We start from the raw sequence: 15,069 nt of genomic DNA, 5'->3' as shown, positions 1-15,069 counted from the left end.
CCATACCCTATGGTCAGATGTTTTTATAGCATTTTAAAAAACTTTAATTACTTTGAATGGTTTCGAGAACTTAGAACCAGAAACACAAAATCCAGGTCTTTTAATCATCACAAAGTCCCCAACAGAAACTTTGGTTGATTTAACAGCATGTCTAGAATCATAATACTCCTTACTCTTAAGACACTTTGGGGCAGATTTACGTTAACTGGCGCATCCCCAGGGATGCGCCAGTTAATGTGCGCCACAGTGCGCCACAGCTCCGCCACCCATGGTGCGCCGCATTTACAATGCGGCGCACCATGGTGCAAGGCAGGGAAGATGCGTGACGCATCTTTCGGCGTACGGGCGGCGCATTGCTGGAGTCATGTCGCAAGTGCGACATGACTCCTGCAATGCACAGGGGCCACCCCTACATTGCATGGTGCATCACCCTTACGCCTACTTCAAGCAGGCGTAAGGAATTGACGTAGAAAGTGACTCCGTGAAATCTTGTAGATTTCACTGAGTCACCTTCCAGGGGCGTTCCTGCAACGGAACGCCCACCCCTGCACCGTAACGCCTACATGAAACCTGACGCAGGTTTCATGTGGCGCAGGGCCTTACACCGTGACGCATCTCCATAGATGCGTCACGTTGTAAATGCCTCGTAGGGATGCGCCACATTTACGCCGCCTTGCGTCACGCAACAGCGGCGTAAACGTGGCGCAAGGGCCTCATAAATCTGCCCCTTTAAATCTTCTTTATCTTTCCACAATTCAGAATCTAAGACACCAGTTCCTAGCTAAAGACATTTATTAACCCATGGAGGCTCAAGGAAAGTGTCAGCTCTGCCACGAAACAAAAGAAAAGGAGATTTTCCAGTAATGAAATGAGGAGTGAATCGATACACACATACTCATTTGGAAACCTCATCCTTCCAATTAAGCCCATTTTGTTTAGCTAAAGAAACTGTTTCTTTTAACATCCGATTAAATCTCTCGACTGTGCCATTAGACTCGGGATGATAAAGAGCACATTTCTTGTGAACAATGCCACAATTATCTAGAAACTTCTCCATATCATGCGGGACAAGCTGTACACCATTATCAGTGAGTAATGTTTCAGGTATTCCCTCTCTAGAAATGAGCGACTTAAGAAAATCAATTACAGTATTAGTATTCACATTCTTAGTGAACAATATCTCAGGCCAACTGGAGTAAAGATCCATTGTTACTATGAAATAAGTATCTGAACCATTGCCATGAATTGGTCCCAAAATATAAAGTGCGATGTCCTTCCAAGGACCACTAGGACGAGACCTTCTCTCCATGGGTTGTGTTCTTGTTTTAAGACTTTTCTCGCTTAAGGAGCATTGAATACATTCTCTGACTAGTCTCTCAATCTGTAAATCTAGACCCGGCCGCCAATAGCTAGAACAAACCCTTTCTTTGGTTTTTGAAATCCGCAGATGCGCTTCATGGGCGAAATCTAGCAGTTCTTGCCTCAGCGATAAAGGAGGAACTAGTTTATGACCCCTCAAAAGTAACACATCACAACAAGAGAACTGATCTTTGATACTCCAAAAATCTTTGATATCAGGATCAGACTGATATTTGTGATCCCAACCACCATGAATGCGTTTAAAAAGATTCTGAATAACTACATCTTCTTCACACACATCCACCCCATTTCCTTTGTGAAATAAATTTATAATCAATTTCACAAACAAAATCTTGTGCACTCTCAAAAGTTGTGTATTGGAAAAGGGATCAGAATCATCAGTGGGAAGTAATCTTGAAAGTGTGTCCGCTACAAAATTATCGGAACCTGGAACATGTTTTACAGTAAAATCATAACCCTGTAAACCAATGATCCACTTGGAGATTCTTGGAGAAATGGCATCTATACTCTTATTAACTAAAACCTCACACGGAGGTTTATGATCAGTTCTGATACTAAAAGAAGTTCCCCATAGAAATGTCTTCAACTTCTTGACAGCCCAATAGACAGCAAGAGCCTCCCTCTCAATAACGGAATACCTAGATTCAGCTCCTTTTAGACTCCTTGAGATAAACATTATAGTGTTCTCAGGAGCAGTCCCACCTTGATACAGAACCGCACCCAGACCCTTTATACTTGCATCAGTGGAGATGATGGAACTCATTGTTGGATCAACATTTTTTAGATGAGGTGCCTTTTTTAGTTTTGTTTTAATTTCAACAAATTCCTTTTTACACAGCTCCTTCCACAAAAACTTGTTACCTTTTTTTAAAAGACTTCTCATGTGAAAAGTGGCATCAGCAAAATTCCTTATGAACTTATTATAGTACTCAGCCATACCCAAAAAACGCATAAGCTCTTCTTTTGAGATGGGAGTATTCAAATTCGTTATTGTGTCAACTAAATCAACCTTTGGAACAACACCATCAACTGTTACAGTGTGACCCAAATAGTCGATCCTATCAAGACCAAACGTACATTTTTCTCGACTGATGGTGAGATTGTGAGAAGAAAGCCTTTCTAATACCTGTCTAACTCTGTTACCGTGCTCACATTCATCACACCCATACACTAGTCATCTTGATAGACAGAGACACCTTGAATATTCACAATAACTTTCTCCATAATTCTTTGGAAGACGGAAGCTGCAGAGACCAACCCAAAGGGAAGTCTCACAAATCTAAAAGTACCAAAGGGTGTGACAAACGCAGTCAAGTCCTTAGAAGACTCATCCAACAAGATCTGATGATATGCAGATGTTAAATCGATCGTGCTGAAAAGTCTCGCACCACGCACCATACTTAGGATCTCAGAAATATTTGGGAGAGGGTATTTGTCAACCAAGACACATTTGTTAAGTTGCCTAAAGTCCACACATAATCTCAGAGACCCATCCGCCTTTCTAGCTGCAACAACCGGAGCTAACCATGAAGTCCCCTCAACTTCTTCAATGATCCCCTGAGATTTAAGTTTGTTCAGTTCCTTCAACATCTCATCCCGTACAGTAAAAGGAACATTCCATACCTTGCTGGAAACAGGAACAGACCCAGGGACTAGTTTTATCTTATGACGGTAACCCTTTAGACACCCTAATCTCTCCCCAAAAACTTGCGGAAATTCATCCATCAATTGGGTTTGTAATGATGGCTGATTACAGACAAGCAAAGAGTTGTTTACAGACTTGACAGATTCTTTAACAATGATGGGAGGGGGGGGAGGAGCTACGCTCGCAACCAAGATGGCCGCATAAGCTCCCGGCTCCGTCGACCTCCGCCAGGGGTTCATAAATCCTGCAGATAATTCTGACTTCCCGCCGGACTCCCGTATTGGTGAACTGCGCCTGATTCGAAAGGTGCAACCCCGAAAATTCTGGCGGCCCGGACGGCGAAGATCTGCCGTGCGTTCTTCTTGGCCCGTCCCAGCTTTGACGCCGGGGCCTCGAGTTTCACTTTGGCCGGGTCGGAGTTGAACAACATCGGCTGTGAGTAGTGGGTGGATCCGGTCTCCCGCAGTGGTCTCCCTTTTTCTCCCTAACTGGATAGTGCTTCTCCTGCAACTACGGTGGCCTGTTGGTATCGACCATTTGCTTGGGGAGCCGTCCCCCGGAGGCCTCCGTTGAGCTCCCGTTGGTTCTCTGGGCTCGGTTCCTCGCAGGCGGCGACGGTGCACCTATCGTGCTGTGACGCGTCCTACAGTGGTCTTTTACATTGACTTTGACTTTGCCCTGTGCCCCGGAGAAGTCGACCTCTGGGGCTCGGATACCCACCCGGTCGCTCATTGAGGAGCGATGGAGCGGGCTGAAACCACACCGTCGCTACACACTGTAATGACCGCCATTTTGCGGCTCCACAAGCGATTCGCCACCACCATCCAGGGATTGATCGCAATTGCAGACCGCGTTAGTCTGAGACCGGATTCCGACCCCTTGTTGCCAGAAAGCCGAGCGACTCCACCCGCGGATGCCGTCTTGCTTGACACCGAGGACCCCGCGCAGGCTATTGTTTTGGAGCCTCCCAGCTACCCTAAGATGGCGGCGATCGGAGCAGAAAGTCTTGGATGTGTGACTCGCCCTATATCGACATCGCCCATCCTGGATGTGTCTACCCTTCTGGGACCCTGTGCCTTCTCCTGTGACCGCCGTTCTCGGCCTTTGCATCTTTCTGGGAACGATCGACATTTCTTGGATGCTTTCTTGCTGTTGGGAATTGGACTTGCTCTGACTCTCCATCTCTGTGAACGATTCTCCTGCTTTCCTTCTCCTCGCTTTAACTTTGACACTTTCCTGTTTTTGGAAATTCTTGTTATGAAGGCGGTCCGGATGGGTGTATTCAACGTAGAGAATTGTGGCGATCTGTTTGTACCGGAAGGGCTTTTCATTATGGACCGTGAGGGTTTGGGCTGAACTCTATTAAGCTCCGATGCAATGTTTTTCTTTTGTTTTTTTCTGGGCGGTATCTATGGGAGAGAGGATGGCTGTTTCCTTGATTAGCCAGGTCACAGTTTTCCTGACATATCTGGCGGGGTTTGCTCTCTCTGTTGAGTCGGGGTCGGGCGGGATGTTCTCTTTCCTCTCTACTGTGCGGCTCCCCTTCAGGCTATTTCTTGATTTGCTATTCTTTGCTACTTTGATGTTAGGGGGTGTCTGCCTTTGGCGGGGGGGTGGGAGTCCGGGAGCTCGTATCGTATCGTACGGTACTGTTCTCCTCCTCCAATCTTTTCCCTTCCTTGGGGTCCAGTTATGGGGCGACAGACACACTGCTAGTGGGGTTGGGTCGTAGCCATCGGCAGGGGTGTAGGGTGGAGGGTAGTGGGGGGGTTTCTTATTTTGCCTTTCTTATTCTCTATGACCTTTCTATTCCCTTTTCCTTCTTCTCGCAAGAGCTGTGGCGTATTCTCCTGTATTTCTCGTCATATCTGGTTGTCACTTGTATGCATCGTGAATCCTGTTTTTCTGGTGGGTGGGTGGTGCCGGGGACGGCCTGCGGTCACTGTTGTTTAACTGCTTTGCCCCAGCCCTCTGCTGGAACTGATTTTCTTGATACTCGTGACTGTCTGGTGTTTTTGTGCTTCACCTGCCCACCCACAGCTGTGCTGTGTTTCGTTTACTGACGCCTGATGTGTATATTTCTTCTCTTGTGTTATAATAATAAAAATAAATATTAAAAAAAAAACAATGATGGGAGGATTGCTATTGGGATCCAACATGACACCTAGATCCCTCTGGTGCCACCAACTGATAATACTATCACCTCTTTTGGAGACATACATTTTCCCAGAAGCAAACCATCCACCATATTCAATCAAACCCATAAAATAACCACTTAACTCTATGGGATCTCCACCATAAGCAGTAGGTCTTATATGTCAGGTTTCAAAAGCTCGGAACACAAATTATCACTAAAGAATTTGTTAGAGACAATGGTGATTTTGGCACCAGAGTCAAAAAGTACCTTAGTTTTGTGACCTTCAACAAGAATAAAATCTAGAGGTCCATCTCTACCAACCTGAACAACAATCTGTCCACATTCAAAATCATGCTGAACACTCTCATTAGCCTGAGTAACTTCATTGACACTCTGCTTGGATGTTTTGATTTTACGAGCACTCACACAGGGACCCCTTGTTTTACAAAACAAGCACGTTGCATTTAAAGCTGGGCAGCTCTTGTCATTAGCCCAATGACCTGAATTATTGCATCTAAAGCATTTATTTCCTTTTTCAAATTTTACATTGGATCTATTAAATACATTTTTCTTCATGTAATTTTTAGCTTGAAGTTTCTTGAGCTTAGAAGATAAATTTTTATCAACTACAGAGACCTCCTTACTCACATCCTTATTTAAGTCTTTCTTTTACACATTCCAGGGAATGTTCAATTTTTGGGGCTATTATCAAAACCTCATCTAATGTCGGTTCATCCTTGAGCCATAGCTCATCTCGTATCTTTTCAGAGACGGGTTACTCATATGAAATGATGAAGAAGATTCTTGTAGGATAAATTGAAGGTTTAAGGTTCAAGTTGTGAAGATGCAACAGCTCATCCACCCAACAGTCACAGGCTCTGGCATCATCTGAACACAAAGATCTAGAGCTTATCTCATGGCTTGAATTCTATTCCAGAACTGAGTTAAGTCATAGGCAGGACCTAACCAAGATTAGATTAATAATTAAATATGAACTTTACAACACTATATTATTGTAAACTATATATTTTTTCGATATTTTTGTACTAACCTATTTAAGCATAGGCAGTCGATGTTTTTGTATTCTATATTTTTGAATCAATATTTTTTTCCTCTACATTTTTGTGGTAGGTATTCTGTCAGTGAACCCTTCTGGACTCCAGGTGGATCTGGTTTAGAATAATAAGGCTTGCAGTAATGTGATCTGGTCTACTTGCATCGGATACTAACCAAGCAGGGGTATTAAGGGGTACCTTTAAAGGAACCACATGGATTCTCTGAATTCTTCCCAGCAGCGTATTCCCGTAGTTGTGCTTGAAAAGCACTGAGGACTGGACCACTGTTTCGAAAATGTCCGCTTGGATCAGTAATTTGATTGCTCTGATGATTCTACTCTGATACTGTGGTTGGCTACAGCATTAATGTGTGTGTGAACATTCGGGCCTGATTCACAAAGGACATCCGCACTCGTGGCAGAGGCCCCAAAGTCATAGGGGAATCTCTACACTTGGGGTTATATCTCCGCAATGAGAATTCTCAATGCGGATACATATCCCCCCGACTGCAGAGGCTCTCCTACAACTGCGGAATCTCTGCCATGAGTGTGGAGGTCCTTTGTGAATCGGGCCTTCAGGCTTTTTTGTTGAGGATAAATCTCAGGAATTTAGCGCATTTAGCAGTGAATGCTCGGCATTTGAGTGCATTTGTGACCTCCAGCCAGACCTGTACTGGTGTGGTCCTGTGTGTAGGGGATATCGGGGGAACTCCGGTTCTTGGGAGTTTATTTTGAGATGTTGTCATGAAATCAGTGACTGATGTTCCCCTCAGATTAGCCTTGTCGTCAGCCAAGGAGACTTATGTATGTGGCTGCGTGAAATCACAGTTTAAATAAAAAGAGATATTAGATTGTCGCAATTGAGAACTAGAGGGATTCCATGAAAAGCCTGAAAACAGGCTGGAGAAGGGACTATACCTTCAAGCAACTGACTGTTTGGGGCAAAGAGCTGCAAAGGGCATTAGACGGTTTTACTTTTGGGGAGCAAGAGACAAGATGAGGTTAAACCATATCAGGAATATGCCCCACCCCCAATATTTTGACAAAAGAAGCACATCTTGTGCTGTACTATTTAGTCAAGTCAAGTCAATATTTATATAGCGCGCTACATACCCATAGGGTCTCAAGGCGCTTGAGGAAGGGTGGGGAATTACTTGTCGAATATCCAAGTTTTAAGTTGTTTTCTGAATGCTAGGTGGTTCTGAGTAAGGCGAAGGTGAGTGGGAAGTGAGTTCCAGGTTTTAGCTGCCAGGTAGGAGAAGGATCTGCCTCCCATGGTGGTTTTGTTGATGCGAGGTACAGTGGCAAGGGCTTGGTTGGAGGATCGTAGCTGACGGGAGGGGGTGTAGAAGGACAGTCGTGTGTTGAGGCATTCGGGTCCAAGTTCGTAAAGTGCTTTGTGTGCGTGGGTTAGGAGGCGGAAAGTAATCCTCTTATTTATGGGGAGCCAGTGGAGGTTTTTCAGGTGACCAGAGATGTGTTCTTTACGCGGGATGTCTAGTATGAGCCTGGCTGAAGCGTTCTGGATGCGTTGGAGTTTTTTCTGGAGTTTTGCGGTGGTGCCGGCGTATAGGGTGTTTCCGTAGTCCAGGCGGCTCGTGACCAGTGCGTGGGTGACCGTTTTTCTTGTTTCGGTGGGGATCCAGCGAAATGTTTTTCTGAGCATGCGAAGAATGTTGAAGCAAGATGATGAGACGGCGTTGACTTGTCTGTTCATAGAGAGTGAGGAGTCCAGGATGACGCCCAGGTTCCGTGCGTGGTCCGTCGGGATGGGTGCTTTTCCAAGGGCCTCTGGCCACCAAGAGTCATCCCAGGCGGAGGGGGAGGTGCCTAAGATGAGGACTTCTGTTTTATCTGAGTTCAGTTTCAGACGGCTGTGCTTCATCCACTCGGCTACTTCTTTCATTCCTTCGTGTAAGTTGGTTTTGGCGGTGTTAGGGTCTTTGGTGAGTGAGAGGATCAGTTGGGTGTCGTCAGCGTAGGAGATGATGTTAAGATTGTGTTGGCGTGCGATGGTCGCAAGGGGGCGCATGTATACGTTGAAGAGGGTGGGGCTGAGTGACGATCCTTGTGGCACGCCGCAGATGACTTCAGAGGCCTCTGACTTGAATGGTGGGAGGCGGACTCTCTGTGTTCTTCCGGTGAGGAACGAGGTGATCCATTCCAGTGCTTTTCCTTGGATTCCGACGTTTCTGAGGCGCTGTAGAAGGGTGCTATGACAGACTATGTCGAAGGCAGCGGAGAGGTCGAGGAGGATGAGGGCGACTGTGTCTCCATTGTCCAGTAGAGTTCGAATGTCGTCTGTTGCTGCGATAAGTGCGGTCTCAGTGCTGTGTTTGTCTCGGAAGCCGGACTGTGAGGGGTCGAGGGATTTGTTGGTTTCGAGGAAGGTGGCTAGCTGATTGTTGACAGCTTTCTCAATGACTTTGGCCGGGTATGGAAGAAGCGAGATGGGGCGGTAGTTTTTGAGTTCGGTGGGGTCAGCTGTGGGTTTTTTCAGAAGGGCGCTGAGTTCTGCGTGTTTCCAGCTTTCCGGGAAGGTGGCGGAGTTGAGGGAGCAGTTGATGACATCTCGGAGATGTGGTGCTATGATGGAGTCTGCCTTGTTGAAGATGTGGTGAGGGCATGGGTCAGTTGGGGATCCTGAGTGGATGGAGTTCATCAGGCGGATGGTGTCCTCAGTGGAGATTGGGTTCCAGTCGTTAAGGGTGTTCAAGGGAGGTGAAGGTCCTGTCGAAGGTTGGGTGGGTTGGTCTCCGGGTCGGTTGTCGAAGCTGTTGTGGATGTCTGCAATTTTGTTGTGGAAAAAGGAAGCTAGGGAGTCGCAGAGGGCTTGGGAGGGGGTGATGTCGTTGGAGTTGGCTGATGGGTTGGTAAATTCTTTGACGATGTTGAATAATTCCTTGCTGTTGTGGGCGTTGTTATCTAGTCGGTCTTTGAATGCGGCTTTCTTGGCAGACCGGATTAGTTGGTGGTGTATGCGGGTGGCGTTTTTGAAGGCGTCCCTGGTGCTGGTGTTTGGGTCTTTTTTCCAGGCCTTCTCGAGGGAGCGACAGAGTTTCTTCGATTTCTTAAGATCATCGTTGAACCAGGAGGCGTTTTTTCTGCCTAGTTTGTTTTGACGTTTTTTCAACGGTGCTAGGATGTCGGCGCTGTTGGAAAGCCATTGGGTGAGGTTAACGGCTGCTTGGTCGGGGTTTGAGGAGTGGGCGGGGGGGTTAAGGAGAAGCGATGAGGAGATCTGGTCGCTGGTGATTTTGTTCCAGTTTCTTCGCAGGGTGGGTTGAGGATGGTTGTGGATTGTGGTCTTATTATAGGTAAAGTGAACGCAGCTGTGGTCCGTCCAATGAAGAACTGTGGTGTGACTGAATGAGACATGTTTGCTGGAGGTGAAGATGGGGTCGAGTGTGTGACCTGCAGTGTGGGTGGGGGTAGTGACCAGTTGTTTGAGCCCGAGGTTGGCGAGATTGTCCAGAAGGGTGGTGGTGCTGCTGTCATTGCTCTTTTCCAGGTGAAAATTGAGGTCTCCCAATAGAATGTAGTCCTCGGAGGGGAGGGCGTGTGGGGTGATAAAGTCAGTGATGTCGTCACTGAATTGTGCACGGGGTCCTGGAGGCCGGTAGAGGAGGGTGCCTCTGAGTGTGGTCTTGGGGTCGGTGTGGATCTGGAAGTGGAGATGTTTGGTGTTGGCAAGGTTGACGTCTGAGCTGGTTGAGATGCGGATGGAGTTCTTATGGACGATAGCGATGCCTCCTCCTGTTTGCTTGATGCGGTCCTTACGGATGATCTTGTATCCTTCCGGGATGGCAATGGTGATGTCTGGGGCTGAAGAGGCATTCATCCATGTTTCTGTTAGGAAGGCGACGTCCGGTGAGATGGTGTCTAGTAGATTCCAGAGGTCGATGGCGTGTCTGTGGACTGAGCGGGTGTTGAGCAGGATGCATTTTAGGTGGTTGGTGTCAGGTCTCTGATTGGTGTTGGTGGATGAGGAGTTGGTTTTGGTGCCGTCGAATTTGCAGGAGTTGCAAGAGAAGGGGCCATGGGTGTGTCCAGGAGCGGCTTGGACGCAGTTGGGGAAACGGCCGGGGTTAAGGGCTAGGAGGGTGGTGGCATCATAAGTGATGCGAGTGGGCTGGGCATTACGGGAACCAGGGGGTCTGGCGCTAGGCGCGGTCTCAGCGCGGACTTCGGCGCGGCCGTAGCGCGTTGGCTCATCAGCCTTAAATGGATGGTGGAGGGGGCGGAGCGTGGGAGGGGGAGCAGGGAGGCAGGAGCGTAGGGGGAGGGACGGGCTGCAGGCACAACAATATGGACGGGGAGATAAGCAACAGGACCGGGAAATGCGAGCTGGCGCTGAAACACGGGCACAATAACAGATTCAGTTAAGAGAATGCAATGCCCAGCTTTCCTAAGAGCGATATGCAAATTTGGCTAAACAATGCGTGTAAATCACAGTTCACGAAGAAAACACACTGCAAGCAGAGTTATGCTGAGCGCTACGCAGACAGAGCGGGTGCAGATCCAATTAGTGGAATAACAATTATGCCAGAGGTGGGGGAGCAGCGCTACGATACCAAAAGCAGCGCTATGGATCCAGGAGGGAGGGTGGAGCGGCCGCCTCACACGGAGTCAGGCAAGTCACCTGTTCTGTTTGTATTTGGGAAACCCACACTGCTATTTGTTGTCTGAGAAAGTTGGCAGTGCTTTCTACTCTACTGGTTCTTTGTGAAGAAATATTGCACTGCTTTGATTATTCTGCACATGTCCTCTGTAAGTGAAGCTGATGCTAAAAGGGTCATACTACACTGATTGCCCCAGGAGCGCAACAGCATGTGCGGCCACTTTCTACACCTCTTGGGCACTATGGTATTATCGAAGGGTTTGCAGACGCTTGCTCTGCTCCTTCTATAATACAGATCCAGCAAGCGGTACACAAGGCTGGTGTTATATTCTGTATATTTAAGTTGTTATGTAACCTGTATTCATGTCTCTTTAACTGCATGTGCCATGTTATGTTTCTTTACACATTCTATATTCTGAACAGAGCTTTGCTCATACAGCATTCTGCACTGCTTGTCAGTTGTAACCTGGATACTGCTGTATTAGGACTTGATGCTGTGCTGATCAATACATTTCTTAAAAGCCAACCTGTTACTAGATTATTACAAATTTTGGCGACGAGGACAACCTTACTCCAACCATCTTCAGCACAGGAGCGGAGTTTTGACCCATTACTGCAACTTTGGAAGAATTTGGAAATTTTTGACCCTTTTTTCTGGCTCTTCATTTTATTAAGGAACCTTTTATTTGTTTCCACTGCTTTGAATATTATCTTCACGAGGAGTCCGTCGTATTGAAAAATTTCAAGGTATTTTCCAGTTCTTTCTACATCGTTTGCATCATTTGACTTGTCTGTTACCTGCTTCTCGATGCATGCCATTTCGCTATTCTTCTCGTCATAGCGTTTCCTGGCAACCATTTGTGTATGCTGATGCTTAGCAATTGCTTACTTCTCTCGCAACGTCATTACTCTTTGTGACGAGGGTGGATAGAACGAATCAAACGTCATCCTGCGCGTGTGTGAAAGACGAATGAAACGTCATCCAGGGCTGTGAAGAAGACGAAAGAAACGTCTTTGTGCGGCATTGGCAGAACGAATGAAAAGTCATCGCGAAGGAGACGTCATCGCGCAACGTTAGAGATCATCACGTGACATAAGTCACGCAACGTACAACGTTCCTCCATTTTGTTTGCCTTGTTATTTATCTGTTTCTTAGCAACCGCTTCATGGAATTTCTTCGCAGATTGAGGCAAATATCTTCGTTATTTTTCAGCGCTTCTATTTTTTTTTTATTGAATTATATCAGCGCTTACAGTTTTATTTCCCATTTTGTCATTTTAAATACCCTTGCATAATTTTTCGTTTTAATTAACTTTCAAGACCTTTGAATTCTTCCTAACAGCCAAATCCTTGGAAGACATTGGTGGATTTCCTTGTTTATTCCAGCAACCTTAAGTACATTGCCAATTCAATATTTCGATTTTGTGCATGTTAACTTCTTTTTTTCCAACCGCTTTAAGTACATTGACATTTCATTATATCGATTTAGTGTATGCTAACTGCATTTTATTCTTTTCTTTTATTGGGTTTATCTTCTTTTGGGCGAGTACTCTGATCTTATTTCGCTTTGTTATTTTCTATCTTATTTTTAATCTACTTTGAACAATTACTATTATTCGTTATTACAATGCAGTTTGACCCTCCTGCTAAGTTTTTACAAATCAAGGGGGATCCTCCCATGCCTTGGTCAAGGTGGAAGGAGGAATTTTTCAACTATATGAGAGCTATAGATGGAGAACGCATGGGAGCTGAAAGAAATAAAAGTCTTTTATTGCACTGTTTAGGGTCTGAGGGACAAGAAATCTTTAGAACTTTACCCCAGTTATCAGTTCCTTCTGGTAGTGGTGATACTATGAATGTGTATACTGAAGCTCTTAGTAGATTAGAGAAAAGATTTAAACCTACAGCTAATATTGCTTCAAACCGTTTCAAATTCTACACTAGAGCACAAAAGCAGGAGGAATCTTTTGATGATTTTCTCACGGCTTTAAGAGCTTTAACCTTGCATTGTAATTTTGGAGCCATGTCTGATGAAATGATCCGTGACCAGATCATTGTTCATGTTAAGAACAAAAAGGTTCAGGACAAATTATGGTGTATAGGTGATCCTAATTTGGAAGAAACTATTGCCATCGCCAAGTCCACTGAAATGTCAGAAAAATGGATGGATATAGTAGGTAAACAAAGCTCTAGCTCTGGTAAAAGCAATACAGAAGAAGAAGTATGTCTAGTTAAGCCCAAAGTAGATGACAAAAATTTCATTCCTACACATGTGAGAGCAAAGAATACTTTTAATTTCAATAACAGAAGGACAGATTTTACTAATAGTTCCGTGTCATGTTATAGGTGTGGAAGCAAATCACACATTGCTTCTTTCCAGGGCTGTCCTGCTATGAACAAAACATGTAATATTTGTGGAAGGATTGGACACTTTAGTAATGTGTGTAGAGAAAAACGTTATAATGCCCAGTTGCGAGCAGGACAATCACGTACACCCACTAACACTATTACTCCTACAAAAGTATCTTCCATTAGTATGGTTGATGAGGTGAAACAGGATCTTGACCATGGGTATGTTGTTTCTACTGTTCAAAGTGGGTGTGTAGTATTAACCAGTAAGAAATCTCCCAAATGTGATTTTCATAACTTTACTATTGCTATTGAACTTATGGTGGATTCTGGTTCCCCGTGGACCATAATTACTAAGGAATATTTTAATGAAAAATTAAAAAATGTGTGTGATATTTCCAACTTACAACCGTCAGATATATTAGCAGAAGGATTCAATGGAAATAAGATTGATATTGAAGGATTTTTAAAGGTTCCGTTAAATTTTAGAGGAAGGTTAGCTCACATCAAATTATACATTGCTGTGAAAGGAGTCAATGTGCTTGGTTGGCCTGATCAATGGGAACTTGGCATCAAATTAAATCCACGTGCCAAGGACCCTATCTCTCTGTGTAGTGAGCAAGAGATGATAAATGCTATTTGTTCTAGTGATGAAGGGAAAAATGATATCTCAGTTTGGAGCAACAAGTTTGACAAGGTTTTCTGTGATCAGTTAGGGAAATTGAAAAACTTTGCACATAAAATTGTGTTAAAGGAAGGTGCACTTCCGGTTAATCAAAAGCTTAGAGGGGTTCCTCTAAATGTTAGAGATGAATGAAAGGAAATGTTAAATGAATTGCTGAAAGACAACATTATAGAGCCCATTGAGTCATCAGAATGGGTTTCGCCCATAGTTTTGGTGCGGAAGCCTGACCAAAAACTGAGAGTTTGCATTGATTTGAGGGCTCTTAGTTCCAATATCATTATTGATTGTCATCCCCTTCCCAACATTAATGAGATTGTTTCCCTGTTTGATGGTGTGCATATCTTTTCCACATTGGATCTTAGGTCTGCGTATCATCAAATAGAACTTACTGAAGAATCTAAAAAGTATACAGCCTTTATCACTCCCATGGGACTATTTCAATACAAAAGGATGCCTTTTGGGTTGGCATCTGCTGCCTCTGTTTTTCAACGGGTCATGTTCCAAATTTTTAGGGACCTTGATGTGTTTGTTAAGTGCTTTCAAGATGACATCTTGATATTTTCAAAAGATGAGGTGGAACACGCTTCACACTTAGATGAAGTGTGTAGTAGACTAGAAAGGTATGGTCTTACTCCTTACTCTCAAAGCACACAAATGCAAACTTTTTAGGAAATCGGTTGAGTATTTGGGCCCTAAGCAATAAAGAGCAACTGCTTTCTTTTGCGTGCATGTGTGAATGTTACAGCAAGTTTGTAATTAATTTTGCTACCAAAATGGAGCCATTAAGAAGGCAATTAAGGCAAAGTAACACGTTTGTTTGGGAAGCTGAACAAGAAAAGGCATTCACTGATATAAAAAATGATATTGTCAATTCACCAACTTTGAAACCTTTTAGGATGGGTAGAAAATGTATCATTACCACTGATGCAAGTTTGTATGGTTTAGGGTGTGTGCTATCTCAAACGGATGGTGTCGTTGAATGGAATGTGGCTTTTTCCTCTAGGATGTTGAGTGAGATGGAGCGCAGGTATCCAGTTATTGAACGAGAGCTGCTTTCTTGTGTGTGGGCCATTGAACATTACAGAATTTATATTTGGGGCAGCAAGTTTATCCTGAGAACCGACCATAAGCCGCTTGTACATATCTTATCGGTTGGTGGAGGTTGGAACTCCACGGCAAGAATTGCACGCTTGGCATC

General features: G+C 44.8%; 1 long non-coding RNA gene across 1 annotated transcript in view; it reads right to left on the bottom strand.

Moving 5' to 3' along the window:
• Positions 1-15,069, bottom strand: part of LOC144822099 (uncharacterized) — a 265,405-nt gene that overhangs the window by 56,316 nt on the left and 194,020 nt on the right. The gene's annotated exons all lie outside the window — the stretch shown is intronic.

The sequence above is a fragment of the Lissotriton helveticus genome, chromosome 3_1, assembly GCF_964261635.1.
Source record: "Lissotriton helveticus chromosome 3_1, aLisHel1.1, whole genome shotgun sequence".
Taxonomy (NCBI): domain Eukaryota; kingdom Metazoa; phylum Chordata; class Amphibia; order Caudata; family Salamandridae; genus Lissotriton; species Lissotriton helveticus.
This window is presented reverse-complemented; position numbering and strand designations above follow the sequence as displayed.